Raw genomic sequence first — 21,393 nt, 5'->3', positions numbered from 1 at the left:
AAGTAGCTGAAGGAGGCCAGAAATCTTCACTCTTTTTTCCTTGTGTGTGTGCGCTTTAAAGAGAAGATTCCTGTCAGTTGTAACTCCAAGATGTTATCCACTCCGGGCAGTTAAATATTTTTAATTATGAGCTAGTCCCGTAGGATGGGTGAACATGACAGCTATGATTTTTCGGCATTAAGTCTGCCGTTTTTGGTCGTTTCCCGTTGTTCCGTCAGTTCCAGTTGTCGTTGAAGTTATCTGATTGTGGTATTAATTCTATGACTGCTTATGAGGAGCTCACTGTCATTGAGCCAAGACAACTTGTGGAAGAACCGGTAAATCATTAACATACAAGATAAACATTATCAGTACAGTACAGATCCTTGAGGTATGCCTTCAAGTTGTAGAGTACCAGTTTCAACATCTGTTAGAGAAAAGTTGTTGAATTCCTCGCAGAAGGCAGCACCTTACAGAAGCACTGTAGTCTGGAGAAGGAAATAGTCAAGAAGGGGACCTACATTCTGTTTCTGATGGAATGGCTACAGGTTAAATGATTTCGTAGAGCGGCCTGGGGCTCGCGAAATTGAAGACTCAGCCGGCAGCTCTCGTGCGGCTGGACTGGGAAGTCGTGGACCTACTAGGACGAATTATGTTTTTCAGTTTTATCATTTCAGAGGTCAGAGGTTAGTGATCCTTTGTGATTAACGAGGTTACTTTTACTACACGAAACAATCGAAAGTGCGTTCACTTGCACAGATTCAAATGCCTACTTAGACACTGTCCTATTTTTCTTGATGAGTGTCGGGAGTTAGGGACAGTGTACTTGTTCGATAGAAAGTCGCTCAGTGGCACAGTGTGGAACCATAGCTAGCAGGAGGTGATGTTGGATGAAAAAGACAGACCTGGCTAGGGTTGACTGAAAGGAAGTATTCTTGGCCTAGTGGCGTGCCAAGGCTGTGACTGATATGTAAGCGATGAAACAGTAACGATTTGTTCATTCGTCGTGAACTAAACTCAGTACTGTGGACGAAGGTCCACACAAGAATACAGCTTAAATGTCCTTCTGTAAGGATGCGTAGTATGATGAAACCCATGATCGTCAGTAGTGGTAATAAGCGTCGGAAGCGGATGCTTCCGAAGCAGCTGATGTACTGGCAGCGGCGGTGATCTGCCAAACGCGCAGTTCGGTACTATCGCGTGTGTAACAGCAAAGTCAGTCGTCGTGGTCCGTAGTGTAGGCTCGAGCGTGGCAACCGATTGGTCTTGAGTCCAGAGATGAATTGGCTGTCGGTGTTTTTTTTGGGAGGGTGAGAGACATCTTCACCGGTGTCTCACGGTCTTACTGTCTTGGTGGACAGTAGAACTATTCCATTCGACAATGATATCATTCCAAAGACATCACTAGAGTGCACATTGAAGGTGTGGCTGTGGGATTTGAAGTCCCATTCCACCCTCCGACGGTGGAAGTTCAGTTCACAGGCAAATATTAACTAACTACGAGCTACATTACGTATAAACAGTGGTGGCTGATGAAGATCCATACCCATCGAGTCGTCAAGTCAACATTGGCGCTTCATTAGTGGCTGTAACAGTGCTATGGTTAGAAATGGTCATAATCGGAGTACTCAAGGATCGTGAGGGGAACAGGGTGTCGGTGCCAGTGCCGGAATGGAATTGTGCCAATGTTTTGTAAGCTTCTACTTTGGCATTGGGACACCTTTCCTTCTCTCACATGGATGTCTTGAGGGGCCAAGTCCGTTACCTCTTGGAGGGTAACTACCCTCATGAGGGGACAGGCATGCAGACTCCACGAAGGAACCTTATTCTGCTGGCGATGGAAGGTCTGCATCTGGGGAGGCACTAATGGTAGCCCATGCAGTGGAGCCATAGGTGACGGAAGGGTGGACCACCATCCGGTATAGCCGGAGCTTGGTGGAAAGGTTCATTCCCCTGCTGGTGAACATTACGTGCAACGCTTTTATCAGCTTTAGTCCTTTTTGGGTTACATATTCTGCATGGCGATGGGAGAGCAGTTTTTTATGCACCCAGACACCTAGGTATTTGGTACCAGGGACCACGGGACCTGGACGCCTGTGATAGTGATGTGGCAGACGATGGGGCACCGTTTAGTGAAGTAGATTACCGTACTTTTGGCGACATTGCCGCGGGGGGTAGCCGCGCGGTCTAAGGGCGTCTTGTCACGGTTCGCGCGGCTCCCCCCCCCCCCCCCCCCCCCCATGGGAGGTTCGAGTCCTCCCTCGCACATGGGTGCGTGTGTTGTCCTTAGCGTAAGCGTAAGTTAGTTTGAGTTAGATTAAGTAGCGTGTAAGCTTAGGGACCAGCAGATTGGTCCCATAAAACCTTACCACAACTTTTCCAATTTGGCAACATTGAGGGCGACCTTGCTGGAACGACACCAGGTCACTCGCGTCTATTTGCCTCTGGAGGCGAGCAGTGAGTTGGTCTGCGTTGCGGCCGTTGGTATAGAGCGGCGTATTGCGCCAGGTGGCAGTGTGAGAGGGCTGTATATTATTAACATCAATGTTAAAAAGGATGGGAGACAACACAGAACCCTGAGAGGAATTCATCGACATGTGACGTAAGCTGGAGCATTAAGCTTACTGAGTAAACCAAGAAAGTCTTATCGTGGAGGAAATTCTCCATGATCTTCACATAAATGTCGGGGATGGTAGTCTGTCAGCAATTTATACACAAGATTGTCCTGCATGATTTTCTCATATGCATTTTGTAGGTCCAGTAATACCGTTGGTGCCGACATGGTGGAGTTCAAGTCCTTGCTGACATATTCTGTGATCCTAAGGACTTGGAGTCGTCCGACAAGTGGGAAGCTAATCCAAATTGTTCTGTATGGATTGTCCCAGCCACCGCCAGGGGCTGGGAACCGCGATGGAGGATCAAAGACTCTAGAACCTTGACCATGGTATTCAGAACACTAATGGGCCTATTGTTAGCAGGGACTGTAGGATCCTTCAAGGACTTGGAGATGGCAATCATTTTGGCCTGCTTCCACTGTGGGGGAGAAACGCCAGTTGTAAGACAGCGGTTCAGGATGCTGGTAAATAAGACCAGAGGCTAGCGTGGGAGCCAGTGGAGGTGTTCGTTTAAGATACCATCCAAACTGGGAGCCGCCTGCCCACGCTTCCGCCGGATGATCTGGATCTGTTGAATTTCCGCAAGGGCATAAGGTGAGGAGCAATCAGAGGCAGACTTTGTCTGAAAGTGGCAACGCCAGAATATCATGTTCATCTTGGTGTTCATCAGATGTGGGGTTCTGGATGGGTAATTGGTTTTGGACCTCAAACTCATTGGCCAGAGTTTCTACCACATGGAGGGCATCAGATTTGTGTTGGAGAAGGAAGGCGGATAACTTGTCCCCCCATCGTTCTGTTTTCCAATCGGTGAGCCGGTGGCAGAATTCATGCTGGAGACACTTCATGCGATGCTTATCCCAAGGATCATGAAACTGCTTGCACCACCTGCAGTAGTGGTTCTTCTGGATACTGAGTTTGCACAAGAGGGGAGGCAAGTCATTGAGTGGGGTTGAAGCCCTTGGGACAATAGAAGTAGAGGCCTTCATCGCTTTTTGGATTTCTGCGGATAGGTAATCAACAGCACTAACCAGATTGGCATGCATTGTCAGGCCGAGATGTTGCTGAGTGGTGTTGTTAAGGATCCTGGAAAATTTATCCCAGTCAATGGTGGTCAAGGTAGAATGGATGTCTAGAGACAGAGCGACATTGGTAAGTTGCATGAGAAGTGGGTCATGGTCAGAGGCCAGTTCGTGGAGTGTTTCCCACGAAAACTGCACCACCGTGTTCTTGGCTCTAAGCGCTATGTGACTTAACATCTGAGATCATCATTCCCCTAGACTTAGAACTACTTAAACCTAATTAACCTAAGGACATCACACACATCCATGCCCCAGGCAGGATTCGAACCTGCGACCATAGCAGCAGTGCATTTCTGGAGTGAGTCTAGAACCACTCGGCCACAACAGCCGGCACAGTGTTCTTGAAAATGGCCACATTCAGAAACGGCTGTCTGGCAGTCAGAGCGGACTGGTATATGGTTGGTAGTGTGGGGGCCATAGACCAACAGTGCCAGAGGATCTTATACAGCAAGGAGGAGTCTGCCCTTGGGATTAGCAACACAAGAATGCCAAGCCAGATGCTTGCCATTGAGATCTGCCCCAGCAGTGAGTTTGGCAAAAGATGTCAAGGTAAAGAGATCAGCTTCAAGTGGTGGTGGGTTAGGGCTCAAATACACCACAGCAAAAGTTATAGCACCAAGGCGGGTAGAAACAGTGACTGATATAGCCTCCATATGTTCGAGTGGTTGGAGAACTTCATGATTATGGATGAGTCACTTACGCAGAAACACTGCCGTGCCCCCACTTCAGCGATGGAGTTGGTCAAGCGATAGCAAACCATGTTGCAGAGACGAAAATCGTCGGTGGGTTTCTGGTGGATAACTGAGATAAGTGAAATGTCCACATGGTGGTTATAGAGGAAAGTGTTCAGTTCAGTCTTCATACTTTCAGGCCATTAGCATTAAAAATGCAGACGACTAGATCTCGAGAGGGCTGATGGTTGTTTGGTGGGCCATTCGCCATTATAACAAAATCTGGCGATGACCTTAGTGAGCCCATCCTCTGACTGATGGATCTTTTGAGCTGTTTCACGAATGACAGACCTGATGTGGGGCTGCATGAACAGAGGGTTGACTTTGAGGATCGCCTGCATGTCATCCCAGAAAGAAGCATCTGTCTCCACCACTGGAGGAACATCCCTGGTGGACTGCTTGACCCTGGAACGGGCTGGGGTGGGTGTGAGGGCTGGTGGAGAGGGCAGCACAATGGAGGGTTGTGGCACTTTAGCAGGTGAGTGGGGTGAGGCCGCAGACAGTCTTTTAGCTTGGTGGGCGCTGGTATGCGTCGCAGAAGACAGATGAGCGAGTGGAGACTGAGATGCAGCAGTGAATGTGGTCATAGGGGATGGAGGTGGAAGGGGCTCCTTTGTCGCAGATGCGTCAGGCGACTGAGCATCAGTGGTGGGATTTTCATCGGTTTTACCCCTTAAGACGGGGAAATGGATGCGGTCCTGTGATGGCAGAGGTGGCCAGTTCGTCCTGGGTTTCTGTCGTGGAGGGCGGGAAGACTTCATAGCCTTCTGGTATATAGGACAACCCTTCCAGGAAGCCTGATGGTGGGGATCGTGAGAAGTGTCCAAACAGTGGGCACACATGGGCTTTTCTCAGGCTGGGACTCTGCAGTTCTCTGACGGATGCGGGCCAGCACACTTGACACTTCAAAAAGGCAGTGAAGAGTAGTTTGCCGGTGTGGCGCAAACGTTGACACCTATGGCAGATAGAGGGGCCAGTGTGGCCTTCATATGATTCAATACACATCATGGTGCACAGGAGATACCTGATTTGGTAAATGCGCTCGAACTCCTCTCTCCTAAGAAGGGAGACATCATATGTGGGCATAGGGATTCATTTCCAGTTCTCAGGGTCTCTCTTGTTGTATTGGTGGACCAAAGGGTCCAGGGACTTGAGACGGAGTAATTCATCCCTGATGTCGGTTTCTGTAACTTTGCAAGGAAGGTCTTTGATGGCGATTTTTGTTCTTCTGTCGCCAGAAGCCTGATGAGTGTAGTAGTCCATAGCCTTGGACTTCACAAAGTTGAGGACTTGGAGATAATCATCCATGGTGTCAAGCAGGTACTTGACGTGGTGTTTCTGGTATACTACCTGCAGTTGGCCTGCAATAAAGCGTTGCAGTTCACTGTTCAGTTTAATGTAGTTTGTGGTATTGTTCCGGCAGGGGTGGCCGAGCGGTTCTAGGCGCTACAGTCTGGAACCGCGCGACCGCTACGGTCGCAGGTTCGAATCCTGCCTCGGGCGTGGATGTGTGTGATGTCCTTAGGTTAGTTAGGTTTAAGTAGTTCTAAGTTCTAGCGGACTGATGACCTCAGATGTTAAGTCCCATAGCGCTCAGAGCCATTTTTGTGGTATTGTAAACAACCATAGAAGGGATCTTCTCCTTCTTTGGCGGTGGTGGCGGCGGATTCTGAGAAGTTGGGTCGGGAGGGGGACCCATGTCCTGGTCCATGGCAGCAACAGGTGTCGCTGCTCCAGCTGCGGATGCATCCGAATCTGAAACTCGGCCGCTGCGACCGGCGCGAGAGGAAGACCGCTTAGATTGTCGACCACGGACCGCGGAGGGGATCGGGGAGGGGGGGGGGGGCGACAGGGTCGGAATCCCCAGCAGGCCCGTTGGGCCGACGAGCTGGTGGAGATGAATCAGCACCTGACGGGGCGTCCACGTGGCGGTCGGTTGTGTTAATGCTGGGGGCCGACATGGCTTGACTGGCACTAGATGAGAGGTCTATCACGAGGCGGATATGGGATTTGTCAGACGACGCTGTGTACAGGATGCGCGTGAATCGGTATCACTCTCTGTGGTTATCGTTGACTTGTGGCGCGAGGGACGATACGCTCGGTCCTTAGCACGTTGGGTGGTGTCCGCATCAGCGCAGCCGGCATCTGGCCAGGAGGCCGTCGAGTGGCCGATGTCACATTGCTGCGCGAAGGGGCGGCGGAAGAGACGCCTAGTCGCGGATTTCTGTCCTTGGCCCTATGCATGCTTAGCCCGGCCCGACTGAAGTAGTCAGGGCGCTGGCAGGCTATAGGCACGAACGCCTGTCGCCTATATATACCCGGTACAACGGGACGCGTACGAAAGAACAACGCTACCTTACAAGGCGAATGACAAATCAACGTCGACTGAGTCACAACGACTACACAACGCTGAGAATCCCTCGTGACCATAATGAACCACGCGCAAGTACTCGCAAGTAAACACTGTCAGGGCTGAGCGGTGACCTAAGTACCAGTCAGCGGAGCGATACCGACGCGGTATCACGTGGACACCTGTACGCGCGGCCGCGTGTCGGTTCCTGCGACTGCAGTGTTGTTTACTGCGACCTGGAAGCCGCGCGTCGGCGCCCTCAGACGGTGTGGCGGCGGCACGAGGCTTGATGGTACACAACTCGGAACTCTTTCTCTTGAGGAAGAACTAGCAGGGGCCTTGCCTGGCCCGTGAAGCATATACGCGAGTGTTGTGGTCGAATATGCAGGGCCCAGATATGCTGCGGAAAAAGTAAATGTCATATGTTTCTGTGCAAATTTCAGTGTCTTTTTTGGGCGAGTTTTTCCGTATTGACTTTGATCTATGTTGGTGTTCAGTTGTGATTATCGGCCGGAATTGCTAGTAACCGTCTGAAGGCGGAGTATTGAACTTTTAGCGGTGAACATGTTCCAGTCCAGCGGTCAGAACTCATAGTCTTCTCTGAAAGTGGTTAGGTAGCTACAGGCTTTTTCATAATCGAATTCTGAGATTTGAGAAACAAACCCATTCTTTAGGTTCAAAGCGGCGACTCTTGTTTAGACTGATTTAACATGTGTAGCAGTGCAGAGGATTAATCGGGGTCCGCCAATAACTTGTCTCGCACGCCGCACACTGCCAGGTATTCACATTGCAGCCTCGTGGCTGGCAATCTCTGGAAGCTCCGAAGCATGGAAGAGAGGAATGTTTCAAGAAGAAAACAAAACATTTCTCCAGTGGTCCCTAAAACTGAAAAACGCATCCCATGTATAGTTGGCAGCCGAGAAATTTGGCTATATTTTAGTATTGTTGAATTATTGCTCACTTCGTGGCAAAAATGTATGCAATGCACTCCAGCTGCCCTCCTCTCTTTAAGAAGACACGACATAAATGTATAGATCAGTAAGACATTGCCAGTTGAAGGAATGGAAATAAATGACCGTTCGTGTGAAATAATTAAAGTAGCTCGAAACAGCATATCCAGACACTCCTGGATGATGATGGCATTGAAACAGAGGATGACACGCGTAAAGCTGATATACTAAACACCTTCTTCCAAAGCTGTTTCACAGAGTAAGACCGCACTGCAGTTGATTCTCTAAATCCTCACACAAACGAAAAAATGGCTGACATCGAAAGAAGTGTCCAAGGAATAGAAAAACAACTGGAATCACTCAACAGAGGAAAGTCCATTGGACCTGACGGGATACCAATTCGATTCTACACAGAGTGCGCGAAAGAACTTGCCCCCCTTCTAACAGCCGTGTACCGCAAGTCTCTAGAGGAACGGAAGGTTCCAAATGATTGGAAAAGAGCACATGTAGTCCCAGTCTTCAAGAAGGGTCGTCGAGCAGATGCGCAAAGCTATAGACCTATATCTCTGACGTCGGTCTGTTGTAGAATTTTAGAACATGTTTTTTGCTCGCGTATCATGTCATTTCTGGAAACCCAGAATCTACTCTGTAGGAAACAAAATGGATTCCGGAAACAGCGATCGCGTGGGACCCAACTCGCTTTATTTGTTCATGAGACCCAGAAAATATTAGACACAGGCTCCCAGGTAGATGCTATTTTCCTTGACTTCCGGAAGGCGTTCGATACAGTTCCGCACTGTCGTCTGATAAACAAAGTAAGAGCCTACGGAATATCAGACCAGCTATGTGGCTGGATTGAAGAATTTTTAGCAAACAGAACACAGCATGTTGTTCCCAATGGAGAGACGTCTACAGGCGTTAAAGTAACTTCTGGCGTGCCACAGGGGAGCGTTATGGGAACATTGCTTTTCACAATATGTATAAATGACCTAGTAGATAGTGTCGGAAGTTCCATGCGGCTTTTCGCGGATGATGCTGTAGTATACAGAGAAGTTGCAGCATTAGAAAATTGTAGCGAAATGCAGGAAGATCTGCAGCGGATAGGCACTTGGTGCAGGGAGTGGCAACTGACCCTTAACATAGACAAATGTAATGTATTGCGAATACATAGAAAGAAGGATCCTTTATTGTATGATTATATGATAGCGGAGCAAACACTGCTAGCAGTTACTTCTGTAAAATATCTGTGAGTAAGGGTGCGGAACGATTTGAAGTAATTGTTAGTAAGGCGGGTACCAGGTTGAGACTCATTGGGAGAGTCCTTAGAAAATGTAGTCCATCAACAAAGAAGGTGGCTTACAAAACACTCGTTCGACCTATACTTGAGTATTGCTCATCAGTGTGGGATCCGTACCAGATCAGGTTGAAGGAGGAGATAGAGAAGATCCAAAGAAGAGCGGCGCGTTTTGTCACAGGGTTATTTGGTAACCGTGATAGCGTTACGGAGATGTTTAACAAACTCAAGTGGCAGACTCTGCAAGAGAGGCGCTCTGCATCGCGGTGTATCTTGCTGTCCAGATTTCGAGAGGGTGCGTTTCTGGTTGAGGTATCGAATATATTGCTTCCCCCTACTTATACCTCCCGAGGAGATCACGAATGTAAAATTAGAGGGATTAGAGCGCGCACGGAGGCTTTCAGACAGTCGTTCTTCCCGCGAACCATACGCGACTGGCCGGCCGCGGTGGCCGTGCGGTTCTAGGCACTTCAGTCCGGAACCGCGTGACTGCTACGGTCGCAGGTTCGAATCCTGCCTCGGGCATGGGTGTGTGTGATGTCCTTAGGTTAGTCAGGTTTAAGTAGTTCTAAGTTCTAGGGGACTGATGACCTCAGATGTTGAGTCCCATAGTGCTCAGAGCCATTTGAACCATTTTTTGAGCCATATGCGACTGGAACAGGAAAGGGAGGTAATGACAGTGGGACGTAAAGTGCCCTCCGCCACACACCGTTGGGTGGATTGCGGAGTATAAATGTAAATGTAGATGTAGATGTAGATCCCTGCAGTCCAAACTTTAACTGTCCAACCAAAAGTAATAATTGAAAACTGCCAGAAGAACTAATCATATCACTAAACTGTCTCCCACTTTATGTTTGGACCCATTAAGTGCACTATCGATGGCACATTTTTTTAATTCGACATTTATGTTGCAAGTACTTGTAGGAAAGCTGCTACGAAACAGATCCTCTAGTGTGTCCATTTTTTTTTTTTTAATCTCATTTTGTTCGCCTTCGTTCTTTGTATCTGCTCGGGGCGGACGTCGCAAGACACCCGTTTCAGTTCGTCGTTGATCCATTAACTCAGTTTTTTTTTTTTTTTATTACAGAGGGCAGCTAACCCTCTGACCGAAGACGCTGAGTTACCGTGCCGGCTCCATTAGGCGTGTTGGCCGGAGTGGCCGAGCGGTTCTAGGCGCTGCAATCCGGAACCGCGAGACCGCTACGGTCGCAGGTTCGAATCCTGCCTCGGGCATGGATGTGTGTGATGTCCTTAGGTTAGTTAGGTTTAAGTAGTTCTAAGTTCTAGGGGACTGATGACCTCAGATGTTAAGTCCCATAGTGCTCAGAGCCATTTGAACCATCCATTAGGCGTAGGGACGGCAGGTTTCATGATAGGCCAGCACACAAGGCACGCCCGTTGCTTTCGACACTATGTGGCCTCGTTTTCCCAACTGTCTGAAGGTGCTAACGGGAATTTGACCACTGCCCTAATGATGATGGGTGCTGTGACTGCACTTCTTGGTGCAGGTTTTGAATTGCATTCTTTTATAACGCTATTTATTGTCACATTTTCGTTGCTTACCAGAGAAATTATGCGTTTAACCTCTGCTGCATATGAAAAAGAAAATACTATCTCATCTGTTTCAATGCGAATTGCGATATTGAGTCGATTTACCAATCTTTTTTTGCGACAAATATACAACTTCTAACGGATATAAGTGCGGTTATTTTCGCTGGTCACATCACATGAAGCACCGCACGAGGTTGGCCAAAGTGTGCTCAGTACTGAATGATTGCATCAGCCTTCACTGCGCATGTACATCTATATGAGTGGTGTCTGTTCTATCCGACATATGTGCGTGCGCACTCCAACGCACGAGTATTGTTGCGGTTAATTTTAAGGCACCCTTTGCCCGCGGCTAGGTATCACGTATAACATAATGAACGCGTTTCTGTAAGGCCAATTTTAACTATAAACATCGTGTGGCTAGGGCCTCCTGTCGGGTAGACCGTTCGCCGGGTGCAAGTCTTTCGATTTGACGCCACTTCGGCGACTTGCGCGTCGAAATTTTAACTATGTTCCAACCACTAAACGTATCAATGAACTCTATTTACTATAAATAATATTTTTTTGTGTGCTGAGTAACTGCGAAGGGAAGGAGATAACTTATCGCTTGCAGGTTATGGTAAATAGTAAATCCATTATCTTCCAAGGTACAGGACTCGAACCTCTTCCTGAAAGGAGACAAACAAGTCCGAATTATTGTGCAAAGGACAAAAGATATTTATTGCTGTTGCGTGTGGAATAAGTTTGGTCGAACTTTGCAGTTAAAGACATGACACCAAGTGTCCATCGAACAGTAGTGACGTAGCATACCAGTTAGGTCACCTAGCGGTCAGCTGTTCGGGGATGGACGTAGACGGCAACATATTTTGTATGTGTCGCTTAAATAATATTAGAATACTCTTTGTTGCCCTAAAAAAGTGGAATAGTGCTACATATGAATAGCAGTATTTCCAGATGCATGAAGTGAAAGAATAACATTAACACACATCAAAAAAGTTTTGCATCAACGCGGTTCCCAGAACTTTTGAAGATAGACGTTGACTGTGGATATTGTATCAGAGAAACAGTTCCTTTGACAGTTACGAGATGTCACTAAAGCCGCCGAAAGATGTAAACAACCATGCATGTGTAGCGCCTATTAGACGGAGGGGGTCCGACAGCCGATCAGTCCCAGTCATTCCGCCAGGTAGGAGGTACACAGCTCGTGTTGTCTGTACTAGTAGTTCAACCATGCTAAGACGGTTAATACCGCGGTTAGATCGCGTCCACATTGTTACTTTGTGCTAGGAAGGGCCCTCAACAACAAAAGTGTCCAGGCGTCTCTGAGTGAATCAAAGCGATGTTGGTCGGACATGGAGGAGATACAGAGAGACAGGAATTGTCGATGACATGCCTCGCTCAGGCCACCCAAGAGCTACTACTGCATTGGATGACCGCTACCTACAGATTATGGCTCGGAGGATCCCTGACAGCAACGCCACGAAGTTGAATAACGCTTTTCGTGCAGCCACGATTCAAACTGTGCGCAATAGGCTGCATGATGCGCAACTTCACTCCCGACGTCCGTGGCGAGATCCAGCTTTGCAACCACGACACCACGCAGCGCGGTACAGATGGGCCCAACAAGCCGAATGGACCGCTCAGGATTGGCATCACGTTCTCTTCACCGATGAGTGTCGCATATGCCTTCAAGCAGACAATCGTCGGAGACGTGTTTGGAGGCAACGCGGTCAGGCTGAACGCCTTAAACACACTGTCCAGCGAGTGCAGCAAAGTGGAGGTTCCCTGATGTGGGGCCGACGTATTCCGCTGATGGTCATGGAATGCGCCGTAACGACTGTACGATACGTGAATGCCATCCTCCGACCGATAGTGCAACCATATCGGCAGTATATTGGCGAGGGATTCGTCTTTATGGACGACAATTCGCGCCCCCATCGTGTACATCTTGTGAACGACTTTCTTCACGATAACGACATCGCTCGACTAGAGTGGCCAGGATGTTCTCCAGACATGAAGCTTATCGAACATGCCTCGGATAGATTAAAAAGGGCTGTTTATGGACGACGTGGCCAACCAACCACTCTGAGGGATCTAAGCCGAACCGCCTTTGAGGAGTGGGGGAATCTGGACCAACAATGCCTTGATGAACTTGTGGACAGTATGCAATGACAAATACAGGCATTCATCAGTGCCAGAGGACGTGATGCTGGGTATTAGATCTGCCAGTGTGGACAGCAATCTGGTCCACCATCTCCTAAGGTCTCGCTGTGTGCTGGTGCAACAGGCAATGTGTGGTTTTCATAAGCAATAAAGAGGGCGGAAATGATGTTTGTGTTGATCTCTATTCCAATTTTCTGTACAGGTTCTGGAACTCTAGGGACCGAGAAGATGCAAAACTTTTTTTGATGTGTGTACTTTTGGGAATAGTTGAGAAATTGTTGAAATTCCGACATTTAGGAGACAACATGCTCCATGGAAACTAACAACGAAATTTATTGTCACCGTCGCGCATTTACATGTCAAAGATTTCAATTAAAAATTAAGTGTATGAAGACATTAAAGACCGTTTTTATTCATTGTGAGCAACCTTCTGTATTGATCTATGCACACACCTACAAACCATGCATATATTTAACGCCAGTCCACTGCGAACGTCACACGGTTCACGACAAATGCATTCTATTGTTATGTTTCCAGCATGAGAAATCTCATCGATACTCAGACCTCCCAGATATGAACCATGTACGAGACCGTGCTAAAAACTAATTTATCCGAATTTTTTATATGAAAACTCTTAAACATTTTAAATAAAACAAAGTTATTACCATCTTACATCTTTTTCTTTATGTCTACATGTTTACTTCCGAACGTAGTCACCCGGCGACGAATACGTTTCTCCCAACGAGAGAGCAGGTTGTTGATACCGTCGCTCCAGAATGTTTGACATTGTTGGCGGAGGTAGAGCCTTACCTCTAGGTGTTTTTTAAGTTTTGGAAACAGATGTTAATCGCATGGAGCCAAGTCGGGAGTGTATGGGGGTGATCGGTGACTGTGTGCCTAACGCTTCAGATTGTTGCAGATGCTGCAGCGCTCTTGTGTGGTCTGTCATTGTCATGCTAAAGAAGAGCGTGCTCCCTGTGAGGGCGAACTTTTAGAATTTATCCTTTTAGTGTTCAGAGGATCTCGCAGTACCTCGCAGAGTTGATGGTGGTGCCTTTAGGCATGAGTTCCGATGCTACGAGGGCAGTTCAATAAGTAATGCAACACATTTTTTTTCTCGGCCAATTTTCGTTGAAAAAACCGGATATTTCTTGTGGAATATTTTCAAACATTCCCGCTTCGTCTCGTATAGTTTCATTGACTTCCGACAGGTGGCAGTGCTGTACGGAGCTGTTAAAATGGCGTCTGTAACGGATGTGCGTTGCAAACAACGGGCAGTGATCGAGTTTCTTTTGGCGGAAAACCATTGCATCTCAGATATTCATAGGCGCTTGCAGAATGTCTACGGTGATGTGGCAGTGGACAAAAGCACGGTGAGTCGTTGGGCAAAGCGTGTGTCATCATCGCCGCAAGGTCAAGCAAGACTGTCTGATCTCCCGCGTGCGGGCCGGCCGTGCACAGCTGTGACTCCTGCAATGGCGGAGCGTGCGAACACACTCGTTCGAGATGATCGACGGATCACCATCAAACAACTCAGTACTCAACTTGACATCTCTGTTGGTAGTGCTGTCACAATTGTTCACCAGTTGGGATATTCAAAGGTTTGTTCCCGCTGGGTCCATCGTTGTCTAACCGAACACCATAAAGAGCAAAGGAGAACCATCTGTGCGGAATTGCTTGCTCGTCATGTGGCTGAGGGTGACAATTTCTTGTCAAAGATTGTTACAGGCGATGAAACATGGGTTCATCACTTCGAACCTGAAACAAAACGGCAATCAATGGAGTGGCGCCACACCCACTCCCCTACCAAGAAAAAGTTTAAAGCCATACTCTCAGGCGGTAAAGTCATGGTTACAGTCTTCTGGGACGCTGAAGGGGTTATTCTGTTCGATGTCCTTCCCCATGGTCAAACGATCAACTCTGAAGTGTATTGTGCTACTCTTCAGAAATTGAAGAAACGACTTCAGCGTGTTCGTAGGCACAAAAATCTGAACGAACTTCTCCTTCTTCATGACAACACAAGACCTCACACAAGTCTTCGCACCCGAGAGGAGCTCACAAAACTTCAGTGGACTGTTCTTCCTCATGCACCCTACAGCCCCGATCTCGCACCGTCGGATTTCCATATGTTTGGCCCAATGAAGGACGCAATCCGTGGGAGGCACTACGCGGATGATGAAGAAGTTATTGATGCAGTACGACGTTGGCTCCGAATCGACCAGTGGAATGGTACCGTACAGGTATACAGGCCCTCATTTCAAGGTGGCGTAAGGCCGTAGCATTCAATGGAGATTACGTTGAAAAATAGTGTTGTGTAGCTAAAAGATTGGGGAATAACCTGGTGTATTTCATTGCTGAATAAAACAACCCCTGTTTCAGAAAAAAAATGTGTTGCATTACTTATTGAACTGCCCAAACAGAATAAAAAATTCGGAGGCATTACTTTTCAGCACGCCCTAACAAAACACACTCGATTAAAATATGTCATTTCGACAGCGGTGTTCCACATCTGTGTGTGGGACACTGGTAGCTGCTCGCGACGTAGGAGAAAGCCGAGTGTCAATGGGCAATGTCCCGCTCTAAGCCTTGTAAGGGCTACTTCTTCAGTTTGTAGTTGTTGGAAGGAGGTAAGCCACGGTTACACTGTAGGTTTCACTGACCGCAGCTTATTACTCCTGACTTCCAACCACTGAGACTCCCACTAACACATGGTCTTACGAGTCACGAAAGTGGTTAACTCTCTGTCGGGAGACAGAATAGCGAGCTTCAGGTGAAAGGGAGCAAGCCCGTTGGCAGACGTATCAGCGAGTTTATTTCCCCGGATCCCTATGTGCCTTGCCAACCAGCAAAAAATTATTTCTTTTTCCTGTCGCTGCAAGAGAAGGAGAGCGTCCTGGACTTCTTCCACAATCCAGTCTACTGGATACATCTGACCAATAGCGAGAAGGATACTTTGGGAATCTGAGTAAATAAGGAATTTACTGCCACGGCGCCGTCTCATCCGCTCTAGTGCTCTGAAGATAGCAAACAGTTCCTCATAATAAACTGAAAACTACTCTGGGAGCCATATCCTAAAGACACAGTCGGGGAACACTATTATAATCTGAGTATCGATTTAAAAACGCGTACAATTTACTTTTAAAAATATAATCTGGGGTAGAATTTATTGTTTCTGTACCCTGCCAATTCAGAAAGCAACCTAGGCATCTTTATTAGCTGAGGGGATCCCCTTCTACATCCCTGGCGTAGGATCTCAATGCCAGTAATAACTTAATGCTCTCCCTCACATGGATCCGAAATGACTTCGTTGCCTACGGACGGTGACTGATCAGACGTTCCAGTGATGGTTGGTCAACGGAGATGGTAGCTGGAGATTCCGAAATAGACAGATCCCTGTGTACCTGGCGTACCAAGAGGAGAAGCCGTTGCGAGCTAACATCCCATAGATGTTCGGGCTCACATGCGGTATCTCTTCGTCGAAATGTCTTGGCTCAAACTCGCCTAGGGGTTGAACCGCACGTCTCGCATTACACGCCCGAAATTTGACACTTGTGACCCTTTGGATAATTTGTCTGGCTGATGGCAAGTTTGCGAAATACAAAGTTAACATGACATATAATAACAGTAATAATAATATCGAAAAGTAAATTAACGACCCATAAATGATGTAGGCCATAAAGTTGTGATTTGGTTAGAATAATGTTTATTCAGAAATCAAACTAATAGCGAAACTGTATTCATCTCTTGGTCTCTCTTTCCGATTTTTCCCCTCCACGCTGCCCTCCAATGCTAAATTTGTGATCCCTTGATGCCACAGAACATGTCCTAACAACCGGTCCCTTCTTCTTGTCAAGTTGTGCCACAAACTCCTCTTCTCCCCAGTTCTGTTCAATACCTCCTCAATAGTTTTGTAATCTACCCATCTAATCTTCAGCATTCTTCTGTAGCACCACATTTCAAGAGCTTCTATTCTCTTCTTGTCCAAATTATTTATCGTCCATGTTTCACTTCCATACTTGGCTACACTCCATACAAATACTTTCAGAAACGACTTCCTGACACTTAAATCTATACTCGATGTCAACAAATTTCTCTTCTACAGAAACGCTTTCTTTGCCATTGCTAGTCTACATTTTATATCCTCTCTACTTCGACCATCATCAGTTATTTTGCTCCCCAAATAGCAAAACCCCTTTACTACTTTAAGTGGCTCATTTCCTAATCTAATTCCCTCAGCATCACCCGACTTAATTCGACTACATTCCATTATCCTCGTTTTGCTTTTGTTGATGTTCATCTTATATCCTCCTTTCAAGACACTGTCCATTCCGTTCAACTGCTCTTCCAAGTCTTTTGCTGTCTCTGACAGTATTACAATGTCATAGGCAAACCTCAAAGTTTTTATTTCTTCTCCATGGATTTTAATACCTACTCCAAATTTTTCTTTTGTTTCCTTTACTGCTTGCTCAATATACAGATTGAATAACATCGGGGACAGGCTACAACCCTGTCTCACTCCCTTCCCAACCATTGCTTCCCTTTCATGTCCCTTGACCCTTATAACTGCCATCTGGTTTCTGTACAAATTGTAAATAGCCTTTCGCTCCCTGTATTTTACCGCTGCCACCTTTAGAATTTGAAAGAGAGTATTCCAGTCAACATTGTTGAAAGCTTTCTCTAAGTCTACAAATGCTAGAAACGTAGGTTTGCCTTTCCTTAACCTATTTTCTAAGATAAGTCGTAAGGTCAGTATTGCCTCACGTGTTCCAACATTTCTGCGGAATCCAAACTGATCTTCCCCAAGGTCGGCTTCTACCAGTTATTCCATTCGTCTGTAAAGAATTCGCGTTAGTATGTTGCAGCTGTGACTTATTAAACTGATAGTTCGGTAATTTTCACATCTGTCAACACCTGCTTTCTTTGGGATTGGAATTATTATATTCTTCTTGAAGTATGAGGGTATTTCACCTGCCTCATACATCTTGCTCACCAGATGGTAGAGTTTTGTCATGACTGGCTCTCCCAAGGCCGTCAGTAGTTCTAATGGAATTTTGTCTACTCCCGGGGCCTTGTTTCGACTCAGGTCTTTCAGTGCTCTGTCAAACTCTTCACGCAGTATCGTATCTCCCATTTCATCTTCATCTACATCCTTTTCCATTTCCATAATATCGTCCTCAAGTACATTGCCCTTGTATAGACCCTCTATATACTCCTTCCAGCCGGCCGAAATGGCGCTGCAGCCTGGAACCGCGAGACCGCTACGGTCGCAGGTTCGAATCCTGCCTCGGGCATGGATGTTTGTGATGTCATTAGGTTAGTTAGGTTTAACTAGTTCTAAGCTCTAGGGGAATAATGACCTCAGCAGTTGAGTCCCATAGTGCTCAGAACCATTTGAACCATTTTACTCCTTCCACCTTTCTGCTTTCCCTTCTTTGCTTAGAACTGGGTTTCCATCTGAGCTCTTGATATTCATACAAGTGGTTCTTTTTTCTCCAAAGGTCTCTTTAATTTTCCTGTAGGCAGTATCTATCTTACCCCTAGTGAGATAAGCCTCTATAACCTTACATTTGTCCTGTAGCCATCCCTGCTTAGCCATTTTGCACTTCCTGTCGATCTCATTTTTGAGACGTTTGTATTCCTTTTTGCCTGCTTCATTTGCTGCATTTTTATATTTTCTCCTTTCATCAATTAAATTCAATATTTCTTCTGTTACCCAAGGATTTCTACTAGCCCTTGTCTTTGTACCTACTTGATCCTCTGCTGCCTTCACCACTTCATCCCTCAAAGCTACCCATTCTTCCTCAACTGTATTTCTTTCCCCCATTCCTGTCAATTGTTCCCTTATGCTCTCCCTGAAACACTGTACAACCTCTGGTTTAGTCAGTTTATCCAGGTCCCATCTCCTAAATTCCCACCTTATTGCAGTTTCTTCAGTTTTAATCTACAGCTCATAACCAATAGATTGTGGTCGGAGTCCACATCTGCCCCTGGAAATGTCTTACAATTTAAAACCTGGTTCCTAAATCTCTGTCTTACCATTATATAATCTATCTGATACCTTCTAGTATCTCCAGGATTCTTCCATGTATACAACCTTCTTTTATGATTCTTGAACCAAGTGTTAGCTATGATTAAGTTATGCTCTGTGCAAAATTCTACCAGACGGTTTCCTCTTTCATTTCTTAGCCCCAATCCACATTCACCCACTATGTTTCCTTCTGTCCCTTTTCCTACTCTCGAATTCCAGTCACCCTTGACTATTAAATTTTCGTCTCCCTTCACTACCTGAATAATTTCTTTTATCTCATCATACATTTCATCAATTTCTTCATCATCTGCAGAGCCAGTTAGCATATAAACTTGAACTACCGTAGTAGGAATGGGCTTCGTGTCTATCTTGGCCACAATAATGCTTTCAGTTTGCTGTTTGTAGTAGCTTACCCGCACTCCTATTTTTTATTCATTATTAAACCTACTCCTGCATTACCCCTATTTGATTTTGTATTTATAACCGTGTTTTCACCTGACCAAAAGTCTTGTTCCTCCTGCCACCGAACTTCACTAATTCCCACTATATCTAACTTTAACCTATCCATTTCCGTTTTTAAATTTTCTAACCTACTTGCCCGATTAAGGGATCTGACATTCCACGCTCCGATCCGTAGAATGACAGTTTTCTTTCTCCTGATAATGACGTCATCTTGAGTAGTCCCCGCCCGGAGATCCGAATGGGGGACTATTTTACCTCCGGGATATTTTACCCAAGAAGACGCCATCATCATTTAACCATACAGTAAAGCTGCATGCCCTCGGGAAAAATTACGGCTGTAGTTTCCCATTGCTTTCAGCCGTTCGCAATACCAGCACAGCAAGGCCGTTTTGGTTAGTGTTACAAGGCCAGATCAGTCAATCATCCAGACTGTTGCCCCTGCAACTACTGAAAAGGCTGCTGCCCCTCTTCAGGAACCACACGTTTGTCTGGCCTGCCGGCCGCGGTGGTCTAGCGGTTCTAGGCGCGCAGTCCGGAACCGCGCGACTGCTACGGTCGCAGGTTCGAATCCTGCCTCGGGCATGGATGTGTGTGATGTCCTTAGGCTAGTTAGGTTTAAGTAGTTCTAAGTTCTAGGGGACTGATGACCACAGATGTTAAGTCCCATAGTGCTCAGAGCCATTTGAACCATTTTTGTCTGGCCTCTCAACAGATGCCCCTCCGTTGTGGTTGCACCTACGGTACGGCCATCTGTATCCCTGAGGCACGCAAGCCTCCCCACCAACGTCAAGGTCCATGGTTCATGGGGGTAGGAGATTAAAATAACTGCGGCTTAATTCCCGGCATAACTACAGAATTAAATAGTTTCCTTAAATGTTTCCCTTTGTAGCCGATCTTAGGTTCTCCATATTTAACACTCCTGCGACGTCTCCTCGACCACAAACGGCTTCTACTGGGTTTACCTATGACGTAGGTTCTCGTCTGTCTCACTCGCACACTACGGCGCTTAGGCCTCAATAGACAATAGACGCCTGTGAGTTTCCCCATCTCGTGGTGAATCTGCGCCCTTTGTGACGCACGGTCCTCGACGACATGGTTCGTTTCGCAATTCCTGTAGGCTGACTCTTTCAGCCATTTATTTAAATGAGAGCGCAGTGCTCGTTAACTCACAACGTCGAATAGACAGTGGAGGCTCACCAGCCTCTGCAAACAGGCTAGGATCCTATCTCGTCCTTTAAGCCCCTTTGACAGCCTAATACCCACATGGTGAACCGCATCCAATATTTTGAGGTATGAAGGCCTTGCTTATCCATACTTCTGGCCCCCGTATTCGAGGTGTTATCGCACGAATGTCTTATAAAATTGGTGCAGACGTGCCCCGTCGGATTCCCAAGACCTATTACTAACGCATTTAGGATGTTTAAAGCCCTAAGGCATCTCAATTTCAATCCTTAAAGGTGTTGTAGCCACGTGGGCCTCTTAGCAGAAGTGAGGCCCAGATATTTCACCTTTTCCGTAAAAGTGATAACAGTATTTCTCGGTTTTAAACCAGATAAATTTAAAAAATTAAAAACGGTACATTTTTTTCTGAAATCCTTGTCTAAAAATGAGAAATAAAATAGAGATACATTGGAGCGCATTTTAATGATGCCCGAAGTCATGTACTGATCTTATCGGGGGAACAATGATGATGACAGAATTTGTAAGCGTGACATTTCTTGCTCCTCACGCATTGTCTTCCTTGATATTTGAAGGATTCTCTTTTGAAACATTTGTGTGAATGAAAAATGGTTGTAATTTTTTTACACCTTCGGGCATACATCTAGGAATATATCAAGGCCACACAACTGCAGATTGCACGATCTACATAATCCACCCGACAAATGCCCTATAGCATGCTTTAAAATTCTAGGCTTTTACGGCCGCGGTGGTCTAGCGGTTCTAGGCGCTCAGTCCGGAACCGCGCGACTGCTACGGTCGCAGGTTCGAATCCTGCCTCGGGCATGGATGTGTGTGATGTCCTTAGGTTAGTTAGGTTTAAGTAGTTCTGAGTTCTAGGGGACTGATGACCACAGATGTTAAGTCCCATAGTGCTCAGAGCCATTTCTAGGCTCTTATGGTAAACACTGATCTTTGAATTCTCAAGCGGCACCTCACTTGCACATGATTTCGACCATCATTCAAAGGCACGCCA

At 46.6% G+C, this 21,393-nt stretch overlaps 1 protein-coding gene across 1 annotated transcript in view; it reads left to right on the top strand.

Moving 5' to 3' along the window:
- The window catches only part of LOC126470696 (thrombospondin type-1 domain-containing protein 1-like), a gene marked incomplete at both ends in the record, with an annotated part of 365,133 nt that overhangs the window by 107,366 nt on the left and 236,374 nt on the right, over positions 1-21,393 (top strand). The gene's annotated exons all lie outside the window — the stretch shown is intronic.

The sequence above is a fragment of the Schistocerca serialis genome, chromosome 3 (assembly GCF_023864345.2).
Source record: "Schistocerca serialis cubense isolate TAMUIC-IGC-003099 chromosome 3, iqSchSeri2.2, whole genome shotgun sequence".
In the NCBI taxonomy this organism is placed as follows: domain Eukaryota; kingdom Metazoa; phylum Arthropoda; class Insecta; order Orthoptera; family Acrididae; genus Schistocerca; species Schistocerca serialis.
Note: the sequence above shows the minus strand (reverse complement) of the source record. Positions and strands in the feature narration are given on the sequence as shown.